Genomic DNA, 15,080 nt, shown 5'->3' on the forward strand with positions numbered 1-15,080 from the left:
CCCAAACCATCTGGATTGGGTTCAGGTCCGGTGACTGTGGAGGCCAGGTCTCCACTTTATGTTAAGTCCATAACTCCACATGTGTTCATTCATAGTTTTGATGCCTTCAGTGAGAATCTACCAACGTAAATGGTCATGAAAATAAAGAAAAAACATAGAATGAGAAGATGTGTCCACACTTTTGGCCTGTACTGTACATACACACTTTAGGAGGTTAATTTGCAGATAAAATGCATTTGCTCATATCGGATTTAGATTCATCGAGAATGTTTGATATTTTTTTGGGTAATTGATCTGTACAGCACCAAATATAGTTGCAAAAAAGGTTTTTGGACGAGGGCAAAAGATTTTGCGCCAAACATATTGGGCGATTCATCATGCGCTTTATGTTAACCAGAGCCCTCAGTCTCCCTGCTGAAGAAAAGCTGGTCTTTAATACGACAGCGTTGTCATCGAGCCTGTCATCAGGCTGGCTGTACATCAGACACATTTTTGAATTAAGGCTGAAATGCTTGGCCCCAGTTTCGTTTAAACAAACAGTTCCCATATGGTTTTAATGGCTTTGAATTTTATTTTAATTTTTTTTGTGCGCGTGTGATGAATGGCCTTGGTCCCGTTAATCCAACATAAAGTTCAGGATTGTGAGGAGAACCCAAAAGTTTGCATCTTCAAGGTTAACTTCTTCTTAGGCCTTGGTGATGACCACTGCAAAATGGAATATCTAAAAGAAGAAGACAAAAGAAATTAAAACTTCTTTTAATTATTGACTTTTAAAGGGTTTTATTCTATATTTTATATTGGAATTGAATGAATATATAAAATAGAATGATGCAGTGCTAGAATGACACTAATTTCAATAATTACAGGCTTTGCATCAACAAAAGGGATGAATTTCCCTTTATTTTTAAGGATATTATTTTCTTTGTCATCAGAACCTCACGGTTTCCTGTATTGTTGTTGATCGGCCAGGAAAATATCTCAGCAGATTGTACAATTACAGCATAATTACATGTGTAATAACAGTATATTGGCTACGTAATATGTACGCGGCTGCGTGTTATGTTAACGTACCGCGTGCCGCCAAAATCCCGGCCCCCTCTCCTCCTTTTGTCCTCCACGTCACACGACCTTGACTGTGTTGAGGGACGTGTCCTCTTGTTTTTTTTATGTTTTTTTATATTTTTCCAGGCTTTTTTGGGGGGGGGTTGCGGCAGAATATTAACGCCCTGTGACTCACGTTGCCGCACCAAGGCTTGGAAGTCGGTGGACGAGTTGACACCCTCGTAGCGAGCCCGGCTCCTTTCCCGCACAGGCCCTTGCGCTGCACGCACCTGATGGACTTGCGGCCAAAAATGGAAGCACGTATTTATGGTGTTTGTCTCGGCCAGATGGGTGTTTTTTATATTTATTTTTTTCCTCCTCTCTTCTCCGGGGTCATCTCAAACTCCCATTCGGACAGATTTTATTCTAAATCCCCACCTCTTGTCTTCTTGTGCCCGTTTTTTATTCACTTCTAAAGGTTCCAGAATCCGGCGCGACCGTGTTTTGTCGGATCGTCCTCTTCGGCAACTGCAACGTCCAATTACTTGTGTCCCATCCTCCCTGCGACACCATTGATTGGGTTGAGCAATATGTTGAGTCACCACGCGCCGCATTGTCATCGCCGCTGATTCATCAAGCCGCCAGACTGCGCACGGCGACGAGCAGGAGGGTTTACCCACCTGGTTCGCGTCCGAGGTGCCTCCTGTCCGGTGACGGACGGCTCCGCGGTTGCCAGGGACGTTCCAAAAATCACCCCGTGTTCCGTCGAGACCGGCGATGGACGTGGCCCTTGACGTTGGCCGGGCCCACGCGCGGCCTCGGAGCCGACGAGCTCGCCCCCGAGGTCTCTGCGCGTTATTGCGCCGGTTTATTGCTCCGGCAGCTCCGGGTGCGCCTACACGTTAATAAATGATCCCACCGGAGGCCGCTTTAATCAAAGCCGGCTCTCCTGGGCCACAGGCTTTCATGGCCGCCGCCTTTGTGTTGCGTCCCGGCGCTCGATCTGCTGATGGCAGCAGTTTGGGTTTTTTTTTTTTTTTTTGTCCGACCCCTGGACCCCCTTCCTGTCTCTTGGCGGGGGGACCGTGTAGTCAGTAAAATTCAGATTTTTTTTTTTCCTCCTTCGGCTTCCTGCGTTCGTGGCAATATCGTGTTACTGGAGAGCGAGCGTCGGTGAGTTCGCCGGCGTAGAGCGTGACTGTGCACAAAACATCCCATGTGATGCAACGGCTTGTTTATTTATTTATGCCGCATTACGGCGAAGCCTTTTTTTACTTATTTATTTATTTGCTTTCGTAAATCTGCTGCGGCGCTCTGATTCCATCTCGCGTGACATCCCTGTGCCGGGCAACGACCGGTGCGCCCCAGGTGCGGTAGCACACCGATGTCACCAAGGTCACCGAGCGAGCGCACCGAGTTCGGGGGTGGTGGCATGTTGTGTACACGGTGCTGACGAGGTCATCGTTTTTCGCGGCCTTCGCAGAGCCCTGCGAGCCCCCGAACAATGAAACCCGACCCCTTCTCCGCATACCTCTCCATTGAGAGAGGGAGCAACAGTAAACATTGACATTAGGTGGAGCAGGTTAATGATTGCTTGGGCGGGCATGACGAAGGGAGTGTGTGACTCCTCTTGCTCAGGCACCTCCCCATGCGTGTATTGAGCCACAGTCAGAGGTTTATGGTTATACGCTGATTAGTATTATTATTTCTTATCTACTTCTGCTAATATATGCGGGTATGCCACTTAGAGGTGTGAACCTGCACTGGTCTCACGATTCGATTATGATTAGCAGATATCGATGCATCACGATGAATCCCAGCCATTTTCTACATGGTCACATGATGTTTACAAATACCAGAGTTACGGTCTCGTGTGCCTGTGTGGACGCTCTGATTTGCTCCAGAGCAGAAAAACTTGTTACGTTTGCACTCACCTTGTAACAGTTGTATATACTGGTGGTTCTCCTTTAAATGCACACGGCACTATGTTGTGGGCGGAGTTAATCGTCTGCCCCGGTCCTGATGCAGATCAACATCTCCACCAAGCAGAGGAACCGAGGTCCTTGTATTATTTCATTTTGTATTACATAAAAGCAGTAATATTTGGTACGTGTAATGTCCAAATTGGTCACGTGAAAATATGTGCAGTGTAAAACTTCCCAGATCAGGCTGAAATTGAATTCCACATAATCATGATATTATTGATTATGTTCTGCACTGCATCGATGCTAAATCGTCCACGTCTGCATCTCGATGCATTGATTATAAGATTAAATTTAACACCCCTATGATGCAATATCGCCCACGTCTTCATCGCGATGCATTGATTATATGATTAATTTCAACACCCCTAATGTCACTAAGGTTGTTCTGGTAACATCTCTGCAAAGATCCTGATAGAGCTGCATGATTAATCTAATCGCAATCGTAATCGCAATGTCAGTCTGTGCGATTACATGAACGCAAAAGGCTGCGATTTAAATGATTAGTATATGGATCTGATCGGCAACATATCCGATCCATTCTCTCATTCTCTCAAAGTTTGCGAGCTGACTGAAGTCTCACTTCAGTCGGATGTGACGTGTTTGGTCACATGACTTTCGATTTGGAGACATATGGGTAGACGCCGCATGACGCGCTGCATCATACGTCAACGTCGCCGCCATATTGCGATAGGCTTTGCTGTGGAGTGAAGCATATACATGTCTATGGAGAGAAGTGCATAAAAATGCATCACTCTTGTGCTGCTTGGGGCTGTACAAACCGCTGTACTCTCCAAACCAGATCCCGGGGGATTACATTTCATAGGTAAGGCTGGACAATTGTTTTGAATATATTTGGCCATTATAAAATCCCCGTTTTATAAGTCTTAACCTTAGCTAAGCTAGGCTAAGCTAGCGAAGCTATGCATTCCTGTGTTCAAGTCAGCCTCCAAACAACGTTTTGGCTAAACGTATGCATTAACTATTCAGACTGTTCTTAGCTGTTTAGTTAACTTTATAATACGGGATTTTATATAATCAAATATAATCAAAACAGTTGTTTAGCCTTACCAGGGTTTGTCGTTCGACAGTAATGTAAAAGAGTTTTTTGTGATTTATTTAATTTTGTAGAATATTGTATTTTGAAAGCACTGGGCATTTCAGGTTGTTATAAGTAGTTTGTATGTTTCACTTTGAAATTAAACATTTCACTATTAGTATGCGACTTTTCATTGATATACAAGCAAGTGTCCTTTATCATATCGCAATCGCATATCGTAATATTGATCTCAATAATCGCAATATGTCTATTTCCCCAAATCGTGCAGCCCTAGATCTTGATTAGGGTTCTTAGAAAATCTCGATACAGCAACATATCGCGATATATTCATGATGATATTTTATCGGTACGAATTTAGTCCACCGGTTGGTGCCATCAAGCGATTTCTTTAGGGAGGTCAGCAGAGATGAGGATCAGTGCATTACTACAACCTCCACTCCTGTAGATGGCGCTGTACGTGAATCGTAAAAAACATGACAGACCGAGCACATCATCTTGCATACCAGCTATGTTTTTACCTTTTCCGGGAACTGTAGAATATCATAATATGTACATTATCACAATATATCGCGATACAGTTGTAAATACACACCCGTAATCTTGATTATCATATAAGTTAGCTACCCTTATTTATTTTTTTTGTAGTATTTTTTTAATCAGTGCCTCCACTTGTTCAGTTGTCCAAGCACTGACCAGACGTCAATGTGGAATTCACGACAAATCATTTTTATGAAAAATATCATTTTTTGCTGCACTTGTAGAACTGTTCTAGGCTCCATGGCAACACAGTAGCAAATGGGCCAAGCACACGTCAAAGCCACAGTATCATGCAGAAATTTAGTTGCATAATGAATTATTAAACCACGGTGGGCTTTATTGTGTGTGTGTGTGTGTGTGTGTGTGTGTGTGTGTATATATATATATCACACACATATTTGCTTTTTACCGTGAGATCTGTGGTATTTTTAGGCTTTATTTTTTCCACTGCGAACATTCTCCCACCTGTTGTCTTTTTTCCTTACTTTCTCCATTCGACGTTCAGCTGACGCACTGTTACACAACTGAGTGGTAAAATGTTCCCTCTGCGATGCTCTGATCCTGCAGAGCATCTGTTTTCTTTTTTCTTTTTTTTTTACTGTTCAGACCCGTTGTTATGGATACAGGACGTGATGCCTTTAGCGCTTTTCATTAGATGAGGGGGAAGTTTTCTGGTCCTTCGTGATTCTGATCATCCTGGAGATCACGTTGGCACCATGTTTCCACCAGCGTTTCTGCAAGATGGCCTTTGTCACGTGACGCGTCCGGCCTGAAGTGGGCGATGCCGGGATCAGAGTGGGGGAAACTCATTTACTTTTGATAACTGGGGAGCTGGGCACCCCCCATGAAAGGAGGTCGGGCGCCTTTGGTTTTTTGCATAATGGCCAGTCAATGAATTAAGTGTGTGTGTGTGTGTGTGTGTGTGTGTGTGAGATTCGCCTGGCTCCCTCAGGAGTCTATATCACCTTGGTAACCAGTAGTCTGCTTGTAGCCTGACAGTTTTCTCTCATTTCACTCGATATTTTCTGCCCGAGAAGATGATGTGTAAACGTTCTTGTCATCTCGTGATGCTGCTTGCTTATTTTGTTTATGAAAAATTGTGTTGGGATTGCCATCATATCGGAATGTCGAGTGATCTGCCAGTTATTTTGAAGGAATGTCCAGTAACGTCAGTCCCGTTAAACGGCCATTTTCACCTTGCATCCACATTTTGTCCACCTTTCTCTCCCTGATTAGTGTCTATGCACCTCTGGGATGTATATTTGGGTTTGCAGTGGCATAAATGCTGTTAATCACTGGGGTGGGAATCATTTACAGTATGATTAAGATAACATGTATACAATACAATTAGTGGAGGTTAATATACTGAATGCATCTCAGCTTGTTCCACATGCGATGTAGTAAATGACTATATTGTGACCATTGAAGATAAATTCTAATATTATTGTTCAACAGACAGCATGTACTTCACCTGTGATGCATGTGTGTCACAACATGCAAAGATTATCAAATATTCATTATTGTGATATTATTTTTAGACAATATCGCCCCACCCTAAATAAAGTAAATGCTCTTCCATTTGATTAATGGAGGTTCATGGAAGGTCATACAAGTTTAAATGAAAACACTATCAGAAATTGTACCATAAATCCCTTTTTTGTCCAACACAGAATATGTGCTGTGCAATTGTTTGATGGGGTGTAAGAGAAAGTCTATACTCTTGGGTATTGCTATGTTTTGTTTAGCAATACTGTATACATTTTGAAAAACACACCATGCAGTTTGAATTATTAGTTTACTTGCTTTAATATATTAGCAAGGTACCAAAAAAAAAAAAAAAAAAAAAAAAAATATATATATATATATATATATATATATATATATATATATATATATATATATATACACACACACACATACACACACACACACACACACACACACACACACCAATTAGATATGGCACAAGCTTTGATATTGTGTTTATATATCAAAATATATTGTCATAATCATATTCTGAAATGTAAAATTCGGAGCGTATCATCAGGAATACATATTACATTTTTGCAGAAGAAATATTTGAATATAAGGATTTCCATACATGGTCTCCTGTGTAGATGAATAGATTTTTTTTTTTATTCAACAATATTTTTATTGATTTTAAACAGGGCTATAACAGGGTAAACATGTAATGTTTCAATATACTGAAAATTTTATAACCCCTTTATAAGCCCTATAGCAACCACCCCTCCCTGACTCCAAGCCAGCTTTACATGCATAAGAAAGGCTAGATACTAGGCATTTAAAAGATTAATATATGTAAGGCCCTTGCCCGTCTGTTAAGGGAGGAGGCTGATTTCTGCTGAACTGCACATTTGCATCCAGGTTGAAATTTTAGTTCGCACCCCCGTGCATCTTAAGCCATGCGTCGGACTGCTCCTTGCATAATGCATTTTGGCACATACGAGCGCGGTTTTGACAGAATGTCCTTTCAGGCCCGGACCCTCTGCAACCAGCTACCTTAAAGGAGTTTGCCAACACCTGCTTGCCACTTGTGCAGGTGAAGGCTCTGGAAATCCAGCGCGTGCACGTCGTCACAGTGCCATCGAAGCGGCGCATGTGAGAAGCCTTGCGGCGTAATGATGGTGGTGGTGATACGGTTCTTTTTTTTTTTTTTTTTTTTTTTTTCTTTAAGACAGTAATTAGCACTCATTTTCAGCTCATTTCCACACTGCGTTCCGCGTATCTCCGAGGAATCTCGCAGGTCTGGAGACACTTTTGAACGCCGCGCCGTGCCTTTTCCCCCTGGTGCGGTTACAGTAACCAAATGTGTGCGTGGGTGGGTGGTCGTGTGCGTCCCAGATGCCTACGACAGATGTACAAGATTCGCGAAACCGCCGCCATTTTGTCCTCCCACGTCTCACATCCGATTGGCCCGCTGCGACGAGCGGCCAGGTAGCCGCGGAGAGGCCGGCCCCGGGATCGCTGTGCCGTAGATGCACTCCGCCGCGCGCAGGTGCGTTGGATGCTGGATGTTGGCCCGGCTATTTTTACCGTTATGCCACCCGCCACCCACACCCCCACCTGCCGTCTCCTGAGCAGTATGGGTGAAACGTGTTAAACTGGAAGGAGCCGGCGTCCCGCTGGCCGCCCACATGCAGACACACTTGCCCGCTCTGCCGCCGGCGTCGGCGCCCCCGGCTGCCTTAAGCAGAGCCACATGCGTCTGCCATTGTGTTCCTCGGCTGTGCGTGGGTGCAGACCCATGGCGAATTAAAAGACAAAACCTCGTCCACTTGTCCCCTTAGAGTGGAAGGTCAATGGCAAAATCGATCCAAGGCAACAGCGAGCGATCACCTAAAGTCTAATATTTCTGTCCTGATCGGCGTGCCGTCTTCCCCCCGTCCACAGGACATCAGTGCAACGATCACGTGATAATGCCAATTGGGGAACCATTTTTCTGCCGATATAAAAGATGTAGCACATGGACAGTGTCTTCTCGTGCCACGTGCATTCTTTCCTGCATTCAATCGCTCGGAATCCCTGGATGTCCGACCCGGTTGCCGGCGTGGCCCCTGAGGTCTCTGGGTGTGTGACGTATTAACAGGTCGCACGAGAGCTTGCCTGCAGGCATGGGCGTCGTAGCGCGGGGGACAAAGGGGGAACGGTTACCCGGGGACCAACTAGGTGGGGGGGGGCCCTCGAGGCCTAAAAAAAAATCTTGGATCAAAAGGTGTGGGGCCTAAGAGACTGTTTGGGTGCAAGGCTCAGAGTTTTGTGGTGAAATACGGGCTTGGTTTGCCAGCAGTTAGTAGCAAGACGTTCTTTACAATATTTTTACTCCTGTGAATTTTGCGAACGTGCCCCATATTTTAGATCAAAAGATCTCAACCCGAATGGACCTTATCTCCCAACAGCATACATTTACATTTACGGCATTTATGAGACGCCCTTATCCAGAGTGACTTACAACCAGTAGTTACAGGGACAGTCCCCCCCTGGAGACACTCAGGGTTAAGTGTCTTGCTCAGGGACACAATGGTACTAAGTGGGAACCTGGGTCTTCTGGTTCATAGGCGAGTGTGTTACCCACTAGGCTACTGCCACCCTAGCATCATCTTGTAGAAGAGTGGTGTCCATCCCTCCACTGAAGGAGCAGAGACTGGGGAATCAGGGAGTCCCTTTAATCTTCCTGTGTTTGTACGTGTGTATACAGGAGATGAAACTATGACCATAGAGCAGAGACCACACAAGCTGCCAAGGGACCATTTGATGGATGGTCAGCTCAGCTCCGGAACGATATATTTACATTTGCGGCCTTTACGCCCTTATCCAGAGCGACTTACAATCAGTAGTTACAGGGACAGTGCCCCCCTGGAGACACTCAGGGTTAGGGACCTTGCTCAGGGACACGATGGTAGTAAGTGGGGTTTGAACCTGGGTCTTCTGGTTCATAGGCGAGTGTTTTAGCCGCTAGGCTACTACCACCCTGGACACCAGCCTGCCATATATATGTCCATATATAAGGTTCGTCGGACGTCCCCCAACCCCCCACTCCCTAGCCCGAAGACATTTTTCCCTCTGCGTGTGCCGCCAGGTGACTGTTGCCCCGGCTCTTTCTCCGTCCTCCTAGCAAGTCAGGATGCCCGAGTTGGGATGCGGCTCTGATTGCTCTCGGCAGGGGGGAGATGGAAGAGAAGCCCCCCCCGCCCCCGCGGTTAACTGTTTTGTTTTGCGAGGGGCTGCCCAGATGCCGGTAGTCAGGCAACGGCTTGACCCCTTTCCCTCGAGGTTAGCTGCACGGGTGAAAGCGTCTGGGGGTGAAGCCCGGTGGCAGGACATTCGTTGAAAGGGCCTTTTTTTGTGCGTATGAGCGTATGTATGAGCGTGGAGGGGGTCAAACTGCCCTACGGCACCCTCTTTCTCCTCGAGGTAGAGAGTTGGCCCCCGAAGCCCTGGGGCGGCGTTCCTCACGGCCGTTAAACGTGGGCTCGCCAGCCCGACACTTAACGGCTGGCCCCGCCCCCCACGACTCAGGTTGCGTTGCCATCCGAAGAGATCATGGATTCCAGATGAAACCCGTGCCGGTGTCCCCGGCTCCCCGCTCGCAATAAAGGCTTCATGAAGATGTACTGATGCGGTGCTGCTGTTTTCAGGTGGTAGAGACTAAATCACATCTGCGGGGCTCCTTTTCCGGAGCTAGAATCACATTACGGCCGCGTTCCCCGCCGGACCTAACGGGAATCTAACTAGTCGGGGGGGGGGCTAATTACCGCGGGCCTTAAATGTCGGGATTTTAAATGAGGTCCTGAGAAGATTTTCAATCTGTTTTCGTTTCTGGTTAATCTGTTACCCGAGCTTTTCAGCCGTTCGGCTCGTACGAGGGATGCTTTAGCTGGGCTTACGGCAGCATTACCGTTTGGCGTACCCCCCCCCCCCCCCCCCCCCCCCCCCCCCCCCAGGCGCTCGTCCTAATCTTAGTCTTTGCTCTCTTCTCGTACGGAATGTGCTGGCAGGCCGGTGTCCTGCGGCTCTGGCCGGTGGGTAATGAGTGGCGATTACGCCGCACCTCGTGCTGGTTCGTGGCCCGGCGGGTCGTCGCTGGGCCTTTTGGAGCCGGAGGTCCTGGCTCGCCACCTTCACAGAGCCGGAGGTATTTCTGGCCTCGTTCCCTCGGCCATTCGAACGAACGCCTCTCACTGTGGGCCCGAGGCTCAGGTCCCGGAACGAGGCAGGACTCCCTCTGGGCCACGGCCCTGGCAGAAGCCGGTGATTTTGAGGGGCTTTCGTTGGCACGGCCCCCCTCCTCGCCGCAGTCAGCCGTCACGCGTCCCGGGAGAGCTCCGCCCAGCATGCCGAGCGTGGGGGTGTGCCGCACGCCCCTTCTATCCCCCAAAAACGCACTCCGTGAAATAACTAGAGCCGGTCCTGTCACCTTGAGTGCATGTCAACTTGTTGTGCCGTGAATATGATTCATTCGAGGATGCAACGTTATTCACCTGTCTCTCTCTCTCTCTCTCTCTCTCTCTCTCTCTCTCGTTTTTTTTTCCGTCGGTCGTCTGGCTTCGTTGATTTATGGTTTTCGCCGCCTCTTTTGCTGAGTCACGGCCAGTAAATTGTGGGTTTTGCCAGTCCTTTTGTAGACAAGCACATCCCCTCTCCCTGTCTGATTTCAATTCAGCCGCGTTCTTCCTATGTGTTCTCTCAGCTACTCTGGAACCAAGACAGACGTTTAATGACACGGAGCAGAAGTCATTCATTTTAGAAAGGAAATGGCAGAAATGGGCAACAATAAATGCAATGCAAAACAATACTGCCTGATATTTTGAGAATCTACCGTTCTATGAAATGAATGTTGGGTGGTAGTAGCCTAGTGGGCAACACACTTGCCTGTGAACCAGAGTGTCCCTGAGCAAGACACTTTAACCCTGAGTTGTGGCCGTCTGATAACTGCTATAAATGTAAATGTCAAACGTCAAATCTGTTTTTTTATATAGTAATAGTAGTACAGTCCAAAAGTTTGGACACACCTTCTCGTTCAATGTGTTGACCATTCACATTGGTAGATCCTCACTGAAGGCATCAAAACTATGAATGAACACATGTGGAGTTATGTACTTAAAAAAGGTGAAATAACTGAAACATGTTTTATATTCTAGTTTCTTTGCTCTGATTACTGCTTTGCACACTCCTGGCATTCTCTCGATGAGCTTCAAGAGGTCGTCACCTGAAATGCTTCTCCAACAGTCTTGAAGGAGTTCCCAGAGGTGTTAAGCACTTGTTGGTCCAGCTCACCCCAAACCATCTGGATTGGGTTCGGGTCCGGTGACTGTGGAGGTCAGGTCTCCACTTTTTGTTAAGAACATAACTCCACGTGTGTTCATTCATAGTTTTGATGCCTTCAGTGAGAATCTACCAACGTAAATGGTCATGAAAATAAAGAAAACACATTGAATGAGAAGATGTGTCCACACTTTTGGCCTGTACTGTATGTAATGGGTATGGGTCTTGAGTCATGCTGTCCAAGAAGTGGAGCTGCATTGGCGGTACACTCGGTTAGGAGAGTGATTTATTCCCAGCTGCTCGGGTCACCTTTTCGCAGCTTTATTTTACCCGCCAGGACCTGGCGCTCACCTCCGTAACGTGACTGATAAAGTTAGGGCAGCGTCCGTAAGAATGCCTGAAGCGCCAGTGGTCATGACCTCATGATGACCTCCTCTGTCGAAGAAGCCTTCGGCCTCGCTTCAGCTGCGCAGTGCCGTGCCGATCTCGGGGCCCAGAGCTCACGTCTGGGTTTTATGAGCGACGCTGCAGCTATCAGAGGAACTGAGGGGGGGGGGTTTGAATGAAGAGTTTTGCATAAAATCGAGTGGTAAGCTGCTTTGGGTGATCCGCTCGGTAATGAGCGCGCTGCGGTGTCTGCTCAGACCGTTTAGCTCATGGCGCTGACGTGTTGCCGTAATCGCCTAATTGGCACTGCCGCGCGGTTGAGGCCGCTATCTCGGCCACTTCCGCTGGATCCTGGCGCTCGGGCCGTTGTTAATGGGGGGCTCCCTTTTATTAGACGTTTATTGACTGCTAATTTAACAGCGCGGACCTTTCACCCTTCGAGCGCGTCGCAGTTTTTTTTTTTTGGGGGGGGGGGCGGCTGCGGATAGTTTGCCTAAGATGAGTGAAACGGGGTTAATTATTTGCCAGGGCTTCAGGCTTCTCGCAACTTCAGCGAGGAGCGTTGGATTTCGCTGATCCGTCATGTGGTTGGGTTTATTGCCTCTCTCACACTCGAGGGAAGTTCAGGCTTTTCAGGCTGTCGGTGTTAACACGGGAGTCGACGCAGGTCGGGGCATGCCTCGCATGTCGGAGCCTCTCGGATTCGCGATGTGTAATAACGATACAACATGATCGTTTTTTAAAACTGTTGCTTGCTGTAATAGTTTTTATTCAAATTACTCAGCACACTCTTGAACCAATTTATATTTGTCCAGAGCGACGTACATAAGTGCTTTATCATGCAAAATCCATTAGTTTAATATCTTGGTGTCCTCTGGTGTGATACAACAACACTTATTTTCACTACCAACGGTCACTAACGGGTACTCTCACAACCTTTGGTTGCACTTGTTGTGTGTGTGTGTGTGTGTGTGTGTGTTGTGCTCGGCAGTGTTGGAATCGGCAGCACAAGTTGGCGAGGCGTAGATCAGGTTTTATTAGTTTTACGCAGATCCAGTGCAAACAAGCTAACATTTGTGAAAGGATGATCAGAGGGGAGTCTATGTTTATGTTTGTAGGATTTTTATGTGTATCCCGTGTATTATTCATGTATAAATATGTATGCGGCACTTGTTTGCCTATAAACAAAAACTTGCATAAAATTACTAAATCACAGCAATGGTCATTTCCCCAATGCAGCAGTTTAATAAAAATAAACGAATCAATAAGATATTTTCTCAAATAAAGGTACATTTTCAGAAAGATGTACACCATATAGTAGCATATAGGGAACAGCTGGATCTAAATGGGATGTTTTAAGTTCACCGTTGTCCGACTCCATGTCCATTCCCACCTGGACCGTCATTGTGACGTCGCTCGTACGGCTTGTAAAATGTGTAGGGTGCTTCAATAGAGCGGCAACGTTGGATGCTCGCCCTTGGTGAGCAGTGGGCAGCCATGACGGGCGCGGGGATTCGAACTGGCAACCTTCTGATTACGGGTCCCTTTGTCTCGTGATAATTAAAACGTGATTGTGATCATATTTATCGTGCAGCCCTAATGTGTATATACAATATTTTAGCAATTCAGGAATCATATGGTAACCTTGAGATTAATCAGGCCAGTTACCCTCTAGTAGTAGATCTGAGTAGGTCTGTCAAAGTTTGAGCTCCTTTGTAAAAACAGAAGATCAATATCTATTCATGAATCTGATAAGATCTGATACGGAATTTTTGTTTCACCCAAGGAGCAAACTTCTACAAACCTGATTGAGCAGTTTTTTGTTTGTACATTTATGAACTTATCTAAATTGTCAATTTCTATTTATAAGTACAACTTATATTCTCTTTGTATTTGTAGTTCTATATTGTTATGTAATAGGGCATTGACCTGTGGTTTATTTTAAAGGATTCATTTAAGACCTTAAGTGGCTTGGTTTTCCGTACTTAACGCTCTTCTCTGTGAATGATATGAACAAATGTAGGAGTTTGGGGTCCTCAAATTTGTTGCAGTTGGCTTTGACTGTTTGATTTGACGTTGATGTGGCTGCAGGAACCTGGCGAGCAAGTTGAAGCTCCACTACGCCACTGGCAGCCAACACTTTTTGATAAAAAAAAAAAAAAAAAAACAGCCAGGTAAGCAAACAGAGCAACTTGGGGCCAAGGAACACAAAGCCCTTTGGTTCCTGAGCCGCTTCCAAGCGCCGGGGAAAAAAAAAATCTTCAGCCAGAGGAATTTCTGCTTTTGTGAGAACGTCTGGGATTCTGTGAAGGCAGCTGCAGGACGGTGTGGGTTTGGCTGGGTCGCGGCTATGGCTTTAACAGGGCTCTTCCACCGACGGCCCCCTCCTCCTGTCTTCCCCTTTTGCAGGAATGTAGACAGGCCTTCCTCAGAGTAATCCGTCTCCTCCACGTCGGTAAAGAGATCCAGTCCCACAACGGGCCTCTCCAGGGCAAGGCAACCTCCGTGAAGGCCTCCTGTGATCCCACAGGGGGGTTTGAGTGACTGGCTGGACCCGTGGGTCGTTCAGATTTCGTCCCAATGTTCTGGTTTTATGACTGCTATCTCACTTACCCACTCACAGTGAATCATGGTAAAGTGAAGGAAGCGATAATCTAAATGCAGGAACCACTAGTAGCATGTGTAAAGGTGCAGTCTTAACAATTTAACCTAAAAGTTCTTTGCCCTTAAATCTTAAAAAAAAAAAACTAAATCTTAAATGAAACCTAAATTTGAGTGAGGCCAATAATTAAGACATTTTTGACATTATAAGTCTGAAAACTGCCCAATCTGGCAACAATAAGTCTTTAATGATATTTGAGCTTCAAAGCTTTTTTGTATGTTAACAGTAGACATGCAGATAAGTACGAAATCCTGTATACTACGTTGTATTACACATATTAACGCATGTATTAAAGTATTTTTAAAAAAGACTCACCAAATAATACTAGCATCTGTGCGGGTCTGATACCCATTGAATTTGTGGTCATAAAGTTCGCCATTTGTTCTCAATTTTAGGCCGTTTTCAGTGCACGAGGACGGGGACAATTGGAATTGCCGGGGCTCCTTCGTGCATTGTGCAAAATTTGTGCCGATTTATGTGTGAATTATGCCCACCTCCTCTTATCGTGCAGCCTGTACCTGTTACCTGAGGAACGTCTGGAGCCGCGTGCTCTGAAACGGCCGCCCACGTGCTTGACAGGCCGTCAAACGTACATTGGCTTGTGGTTTTAACCTCCCCTGATGGCCCG

The 15,080-nt window shown here is 46.2% G+C and overlaps 1 protein-coding gene and 1 long non-coding RNA gene across 3 annotated transcripts in view; one reads left to right on the forward strand and one right to left on the reverse strand.

The window, feature by feature from the left end:
• Positions 1–15,080, forward strand: part of sipa1l1 (signal-induced proliferation-associated 1 like 1) — a 69,367-nt gene that overhangs the window by 3,412 nt on the left and 50,875 nt on the right. The gene's annotated exons all lie outside the window — the stretch shown is intronic.
• Positions 587–2,017, reverse strand: LOC114803215 (uncharacterized). The gene is made up of 3 exons (XR_003751897.1): positions 1,722–2,017; positions 1,072–1,602; positions 587–721 (listed from the first exon to the last, which is right to left on the reverse strand). It is a non-coding gene; the product is annotated as an uncharacterized LOC114803215 (long non-coding RNA).

This window comes from Denticeps clupeoides, chromosome 14 (assembly GCF_900700375.1).
Source record: "Denticeps clupeoides chromosome 14, fDenClu1.1, whole genome shotgun sequence".
Taxonomy (NCBI): domain Eukaryota; kingdom Metazoa; phylum Chordata; class Actinopteri; order Clupeiformes; family Denticipitidae; genus Denticeps; species Denticeps clupeoides.